Source organism: Bos grunniens, chromosome 1 (assembly GCF_055505025.1).
Source record: "Bos grunniens cultivar Pamir isolate PY7600 chromosome 1, Bosgru_T2T1.0, whole genome shotgun sequence".
NCBI classification, from domain to species: Eukaryota; Metazoa; Chordata; class Mammalia; order Artiodactyla; family Bovidae; genus Bos; species Bos grunniens.
This window is the reverse complement of record NC_141165.1, coordinates 128,397,313-128,405,101: the sequence shown is the minus strand read 5'-3', so window position 1 is coordinate 128,405,101 and position 7,789 is coordinate 128,397,313. Positions and strand designations below refer to the sequence as shown.

The following is a 7,789-nucleotide window of genomic DNA, read 5'->3' as shown; positions in this document are numbered from 1 at the left end:
CATAAATTATGTCATTAATTCCATAAGGCTGAAAGGAAATTAGTTCTGCTCATAAGTAACAAAATGCTGATAGTTCTTATTTGATTTCACCATTTTGGAGCATTTAGAACTTTTATCACTATTGTGATAAATTAAAAGTGGGAATGTAGTCTGTGTTTTCTCTAATTTTGGTAATAATGCCATTTCTGACAAACTTTGTCTCTGTCATCAAAGTAATATGATTTGCTTCTTAATTACATTTCTGGATGAAGGTAAAATAACAAAGAACCACACCAATGAATTCATCTCCTTTTAATATATCTTACAGTGAGCTTTAGTTAATGTTGAAGAGATGGAAAGAGGTGCAGGAAACCAGATTAGATTCTCCCTTTCTTTGACCTGTCCTAGTTTACAGAATGTTATTATTCTGCATTCCATATATTAAATATAATTACATTTTAGTGTCATCTCTATTTCTCACAATGTTGAAGTGTTCATTGTAGCTTACCAAAAAGCCTTAAATACGGGTGTATGAGAAGCCAAAATGAACAAAATGATTCCAATCCTGTTTTCTGTATCTCATTATCAAGGCTTTATTTAACCACTCTCCTAGAAGAGGGGCAGCTGCACTTAAATTATACCATCACCTAATGGAGACCACCTAGAGAGACTCCAAAAGTCGTTTGCACAATAATTTTTAGAGGCTTTTCATCACCCTTTATTCAGCAACATCCACAATACCTATCTTAGCATTTGGTGGATGATTCTGAATCTGAAGCACTGTTTTCTCTCCTAATCATCACACTCCATGGTTCACGTAAGCTCTGTCAGCCTCGTTTCTGTGGTCTCTGAAAGCAATCCCCTCTTTGTACTACTTCCAGCATAGATTCAAGCCACGAGTAACAGTGGCCAGAAAAAGCCCTTCTTCTTCCTCCTCACCCACAACAAGGAAGAACCAGCTGAGGACAATATTGTAGAGCAAGCTGACCTCAGCTGACACTCCAAAAACGTTTACTTAGCACTGCCCTAAATGTGAGTAGAAATAAAGGTAAATAAATACAGGGCCCAAGCCCTGCAGAATCTGGCAGGGTATTCATGCACCCGGGAAGATTCTGAGAAGTTTATTCACACTGAACTGTTATTAGCTGACAAGTGTTAGTTCCATCAGGTGCTATTGCATCAGGTTCCTTAGCAACCCGGTTCCTCCTTCCTTGGTTGGGTGGTAACAGCGGGAGAGGCTGGTGACTCGGGATTGTTGTGTGGGAACAGCTTCTCAGGGAATCTGTCAGAGAATTATAAAGTTGCTCAACAGAGGCTCCAGAGAACAGGCTGTCATCCTATTTCATCCTGGACCTTTTACAGAATGGGCTCCCTGAAATGTCCCTGAACAGATTCTCTGCCAAGCAAGAGGGCAAGTGTGCGGAGCTGACCTTGGAGCCAGAAGTCTCAAGAGACTCATTTTCTCATTAAGGATTTTATTCCCTTTAAAAGCACCATAATGTAGCTTGAAAAACTACTTTCCTTTAAGAGCTTGTCTCACAGCCTGATGTACTTTACGGGGTAATGGCCACAGAATTTAGGTTCAACTGGCAGTAATCCTAAAGGGCACCATATCAAGTGTTCAGAACATCAGGAATTTTAGGCTAGGAATAAAGTGGCCTCCTGAGTGAATTTCACATTTCACTGAGTGGATAGAGGAGATGTATACTGAAAAAAAAGGTTTTGGAAAGGAAAAAGTCTAGACAGATTTTAATAGAAGATAACTGTATTTCTATCTATGGATAGATAGAAATATATATATAAATACATAGATATAAGATAAAACAATAGATAAGATAAGATATATAATCTATATAGATATTAAATATCTATATATAAAATACATAGATATATTTTTATTATCTATATGTCCTATAATACCATCTGTATGTATATATAAGTGTACATACATAATTTCTTGTATTCAATCTGTGGTTATTTAACAGTAAAAAATGAAAACCAGGGGCCAACCTACTTACAGAAAAATTCATAGAATATTCCTTTAGTTTGGTCTATAATCATAAAATAGTAACCTTTTTAAAAAATGAAAACTAAAGTCCAGACTACTTATAGAAATTTAGCTGAAAAAAATTCTGATGACCTCTTTTATCACTTATGCAGGTCACTGAATATGCTTAGGTTTAAATCTATGAGGACTGTCCTACAGGTTAAGACCTTGGCCAGTTAGCTTGGAACAAGGCTTCTTTCATCTGTGAACAGACCGATTCAATAAACTGTTGTTAGCAGTGAATGATGCCATATGTTCCTTTACCCTAGTCCCAAGGTGTCATTTATATAAGTAAGGAAGAAAACAGGAGCATGTGGTTTTCTATAGTTTGTATATTTTGTAATTTGTCATGAAATTTTTCACATACTTGCTACCATGTAATATCCAATAGAAGACAGAAGATGCCCACCTCTCAGTGGCTTAAATAGAAGACAAAGCGTTACAACTGGCTGTTGACATAGCCTGTCATCTCAAATATAAGAGTGAGATAGACCATCTCAGGAGCAGAGACCAGATGTGCTGGAGAAACTTGAGGAAGGATGAACCACTCTGTCTTGAAGAGGGCTAGAATGGGATTGCACTTCCCTCATGGCTCAGATGGTAAAGAATCTGCCTGCAATGCAGAAGGTCCAAATTCTATCCCTGGGTAGGGAAGATCAGCTGGAGAAGGGAGTGGCAACCCACTCCAGTATTCTTGCCTGGAGAAGCCCACAGACTGAGGAGCCTGGCAGGCTACGGTCCATGGGGTTGCAAAGAGGTGGACAGGACGGAGCAACTAACACTTTCACTTTCTTTCATGATGGGATTAGCAGCCATTTCCAGTTCTGCCAGGAGCCATTACCACCTCAGGATTAGAATCTAATGTACAACATGGTGACTATAGTTGGTGCCACTGTATTGTATAATTAAAACTTGCTAAGAAAGTAGAACTTAAACGTTTTCATAAAAAAGTAAATATATGAGGTGATGAATATGCTAATTTGGTGGGAATATGCTAATTTAATACTTCTGTATACATATATCAAATCATCACATTGTATACTTTGTATATGTATTACAATTTTGTCAATTACACAACAAAAATTAAAAAAAATAAACCAATGAGGTCCATATCTGATTATTAAATTTATCTGGAGGAGAAAATTTTTTCAATTTTGTTAGAAAAAAATCTTTTGGCATCTCTCTCCTCAAGTTCCAAAGTGTTCACTCAATCTTTAAAAAAAAAAAAAAAGTATTAACTAATTAAACAGTCTGATGAAAAGGAAAGGGATCTGACCTCAATCAAGTAGCTCATTATGACATATGACAATAACGTGTCAGAATAAATAGCATGTGGTAGACACTCAATAAATGTTTTGACTGAGTAATAATATTAGTAATTGTAAAAAGTAGATAATGTCTGAGGAGCTTACTATGTACAAAGTGAAATTGTTAGTCACTCAGTCATGTCTGACTGTGACCCCATGGACTGTAGCCTGCCAGGCTTCTCTGTCCATGGGGATTCTTCAGGCAAGAATACTGGAGTGGGTAGCCATTTCCTTCTCCAGGGGATCTTCCTGATCAGGGATTGAACTCGGGTCTCCTGCATTGCAGGCAGATTCTTCACTGTCTGAACCACTAGGGAAGTTCCTGTTACGTACTAAACACCAAGCTAAACACTATATTCAGGCAATTCCAGCTGAAACACATTTTTCACAACTCATTTGACAGCAATACCTGACCTAACTTAAAGTCGTTTGATGGCAAAACTTCATCTGAACAACTATGTGACTATTTCTAGTCTTTTTTAATTCAATTTAGTGTGAGTATCTGTGTACTTTCCTGTAGAATAATTAATATGTTTGACTCTACTGCTCAAACTCTGTCATGGGGTATTATGTGATACATAGACTCTATTTAACCTTTCTTTAAAAAATAAAAATGGGGGGGCGTGGTGAGGAGAGAGAGCTGGGTCTTGACAGTACTGTCCATCTGCCTGAGTGCCCTGGTCATGGCCACAGGGGCTGAGGGCAAACGGAAGCTGCAGATTGGAGTCAAGAAATGGGTAGACCACTGTCCCATCAAATCGCAGAAAGGGGACGTCCTGCAGCTGCACTACACGGGAAAGCTAGAAGATGGAACAGAGTTTGACAGCAGCCTGCCCCAGAACCAGCCCTTTGTCTTCTCCTTGGGCACAGGCCAGGTCACCGAGGGCTGGGACCAGGGGCTGCTAGAGATGTGTGAGGGGGAAAAGCAGAAGCTGGTGATTCCATCAGAGCTAGGGTATGGAGAGCAGGGAGCTTCCCCAAAGATTCCAGGTGGTGCAACCTTGGTGTTCGAGGTGGAGCTGCTCAAAATCAAGTGACATTCAGAACTGTAGCCAAACTGGAGAGGGGTGGTGGAGAGGCCCCCATCAGGGACCAGACTGTCTAAAGAAAGAAAAAAAACCCTTAAACTTCCCCTCCCCCCAAAAAAAAGAAAAAAAAGAAAAGAAAAATCTCTTAATTCTAGGGTACTTCCTGTCTTGTGGATTTTAGACAAGGGTTGTAGACACTAAGTCCTTCCAATAACATTTGACTGAGTGTTACTATTTCATCTATTTTATGATTGGGAAACCAAAGCACAGAGAGATTAAGTAGCTTTTCTAAGGTCACACAGCTGGTGATGACTGGAGTTAGGACCTGAATTTAGGCAGTTTGTCATCAAGACCTATGACATCTACCCACTGTTTTGTGCTACTTCTTATATGGATAATGACACATAATAGAGAATCAAGTTTCATGGTAGGATAATGGAATGCCTATGCATAACCTATAAGAAACTATTTTATAAACAAGCAGAAATGCTTTGTGTTTCATTTTGGACAACTAGTCTAATGCATTCACCAAGAGCCACAGGTACAAGAAAGCAATATTGCATAGAAGAGGAACAGGACAAGGTCACTTTATCAGCAGCAGGTCCTGGGAAACCCAGGACATCAAAGAAGAAGCAATCATCAGAGGAAGATCTTAGGAATCTTTGTGTTAGATGTCTGGAAGAACCCCAAGGCAGCACCGGAAAACAGGGACCAAAGAAATCAGGAGAACTACACACCCACAGAGATCCAAGAGGTGACTGAAGATCTCTGCTTCCCTTTTTCATTGACCTGGATGTCCCACTGGGATTACAAGGGTCGCAACCAGTTTGCTTCTAGAAGCCCTTCCTCTTATTTCCCTCTGCCAAGTGAACAATCTGTGAAGGCCAGTGTAGTGGTTATACCAGGGGAAAAAGGGAAAGAAACAGCTTGCATGATGCTGATTATTCTTCTCAATAGAGTCTCTTGGGAAAATGATCTTCTAGTTGTTTTTTCATATTTAGAAATATACTTAATTTTAAAAAAAGGAGTAGAGAGATAGAAATTGATGTTTTCAACAACAAAAGGGAGGGAAAGGGGCCCTTTGCAAAACAATTGGCTACCATGAAAGGGGCCAGAAGGACTGCAAACAGATGCTGAGGGCAAGCAAGGAGGAGGTCGAAAAAACAGATGCTAATGGCCATAAGAGAAACGAGTTTTCCAGAGAGTTCTGTTACATTATGATGTGTTCTGGAGCTAGAAGGTGCTAAGGTGAAATAACTCTACAAATAAGGATAGGATAATTAAGTTTTCTGGTCTCTGAGCTAAATGCTGGCCAAGTGGAATGGATTGCTTAACGCACCATCTGGAGTGGGGTCCAATTTACCCAGGGACTCTCAGGCCTTGACTATGAAATTAGAAAGGTGAGTTTTTAATACTAAACAGAGATGTTTATTGAGGGCATGATGATTCATTTTCTAGCATGTTTTTATTAATCAATAATATTTGAAGAAAACCCTTAAAGTATTCTGAGGACAGTGACTTATGGTTGTAGCTACATGGATTCACAGAAACATAAATCCATTTTGTCCAGAGATCAAAAGTGATGGTAAAACAAGTTTGTTTAACCCTGAGGTAATGCTGGAGTTAATGCACATGTAGACTTTGGGTAATTTGCATCAGAGACTAAAAAATTATTCAAAAAGATTTAAACTCTCCTCCCCTTTTATCCATATAATATGGCCCTTTGCCAAAGCACTTGGATGAGTATCTAACAGAAAGTTCTTACAAGGCTGACAAATCAACTAAATGGACCTTTTTAATCACTATAAAAATGAAGCATACTTGCAGAGATCAGAATGCCAATTTTTTATCTGAAATTTCTTTCAGAGAAAATACATTTTAAACTATTGAAAACCAGCCTAGAACTGCTTATAGCACAGCAGTGCATTCATGCCACTATCATTAGTGGCCAGGAAATGCTACTGAAAAGTCAAAAAATACACATTGTGTTAAACCATACGTATCAGAAGTTTTGACATAAAATAACTTCAGTGTTTTAAAATAAATTTTGGGGGTTCATTTTACATTCAAGATCTCTTGAGTTACGTGGCAAGAAGAAACTGGGTGTCTTCATGTCCTGGGACAGAAGGTAAAGAGTAGAAGGAAAAATTATGAAATGAAATTTCTTTTAAAAATAATTACTGCAACATAGTCATCTAATTTAGGGCTTCCCTGGTGGCTCAGAGGGTAAAGCATCTGCCTGCAAAGCAGGAGACCTGGGTTCGATCCTTGGATCAGGAAGATCCTCTGGAGAAGGAAATGGCAACCCACTCCAGTACTCTTGCCTGGAAAATCCCGTGGACAGAGAAGCCTGGGAGACAGCAGTCCATGGGATCGCAAAGAGTCGGACATGACTGAGCAACTTCACTTTCACTTTCAGTCATCTAATTTAACTCTGGTATCATGATCTATAGAAATAGTCTCTTGTTTTTGTCTGTTCAGCCTGCATTCTCCCCCTTTTTTGTGGCAATTATGACTTCTATTTTTGCTTGCAAAGTAATTCAGGTAAGTCTGGCCTCATTTCACCCTGCTCTGAGGGATGATAAGTAGACACATCCAGTCAAACACGTTTACAATGAGCAGCTCAAGGACAGTTATAAGATCCTAGTTGAGCGAGGGAGTTAAGCCCAAGACTCTTTCAGAAATCACTGGAAAGAGAAGCTAAGTTGATAAACCAAGAGCCACCAACAGCCTCTATGTAGTGAAAGTTTGCCTGAGATTGAAACTAACACAGAAAATAAAAGAGTGAAGAGACAGCTAGAACTGATGGTGAGAGGGGTTGGGGAGAGGAGAAAGACCAAGACAGCAGTTATGACACTCTTCCTAAAGCTGACTCTCTTACTTCTGGATTTTTCTGTTACATAAACTAATATTTCCTCTTTATTATTATTTTAAGGAGATCCAACCAGTCATTCCTAAAGGAAATCAGTCCTGAATATTCATTGGAAGGACTGATGCCGAAGCTGAAACTCCAATACTTTGGCCACCTGATGCGAAGAACTGAGTCATTAGAAAAGACTCCAATGCTGGGAAAGATTGAAGGCGGGAGGAGAAGGGGACAGTAGAGAATGAGATGGTTGGATGGCATCACTAACACAATGGATATTAGTTTGAATAGGCTCTGGGAGCTGGTGATGGAAATAAATCCTGGTGTGCTGCAGTCTATGGGGTCGCAAAGAGTTGGACCCGACTGAGCGACTGAACTGAACTGAACTCAAGTGGGTTAAAGTGTAAACTGAATAAATCAAAGTGGAATATGAAAAAGTTTGAAACTCTCTACCTCAGAAAATCTTTGATTTTACCTATTATGCAATAATGAAGTAAATGGTCAAATTATCTCTTGCTATAGTTTAGAAGCCTGGTTATATGCCCAATGTAGCTGGAAGTTT

The 7,789-nt window shown here is 39.2% G+C and overlaps 1 pseudogene across 1 annotated transcript; it reads left to right on the top strand.

The window, feature by feature from the left end:
• The first annotated feature begins 3,967 nt into the window (after positions 1-3,967).
• Positions 3,968-4,502, top strand: LOC147380206 (peptidyl-prolyl cis-trans isomerase FKBP2 pseudogene; annotated as a pseudogene). Its single transcript, XR_015134984.1, has one exon. The product of XR_015134984.1 is annotated as a peptidyl-prolyl cis-trans isomerase FKBP2 pseudogene (transcript).
• Positions 4,503-7,789: the final 3,287 nt, after the last annotated feature.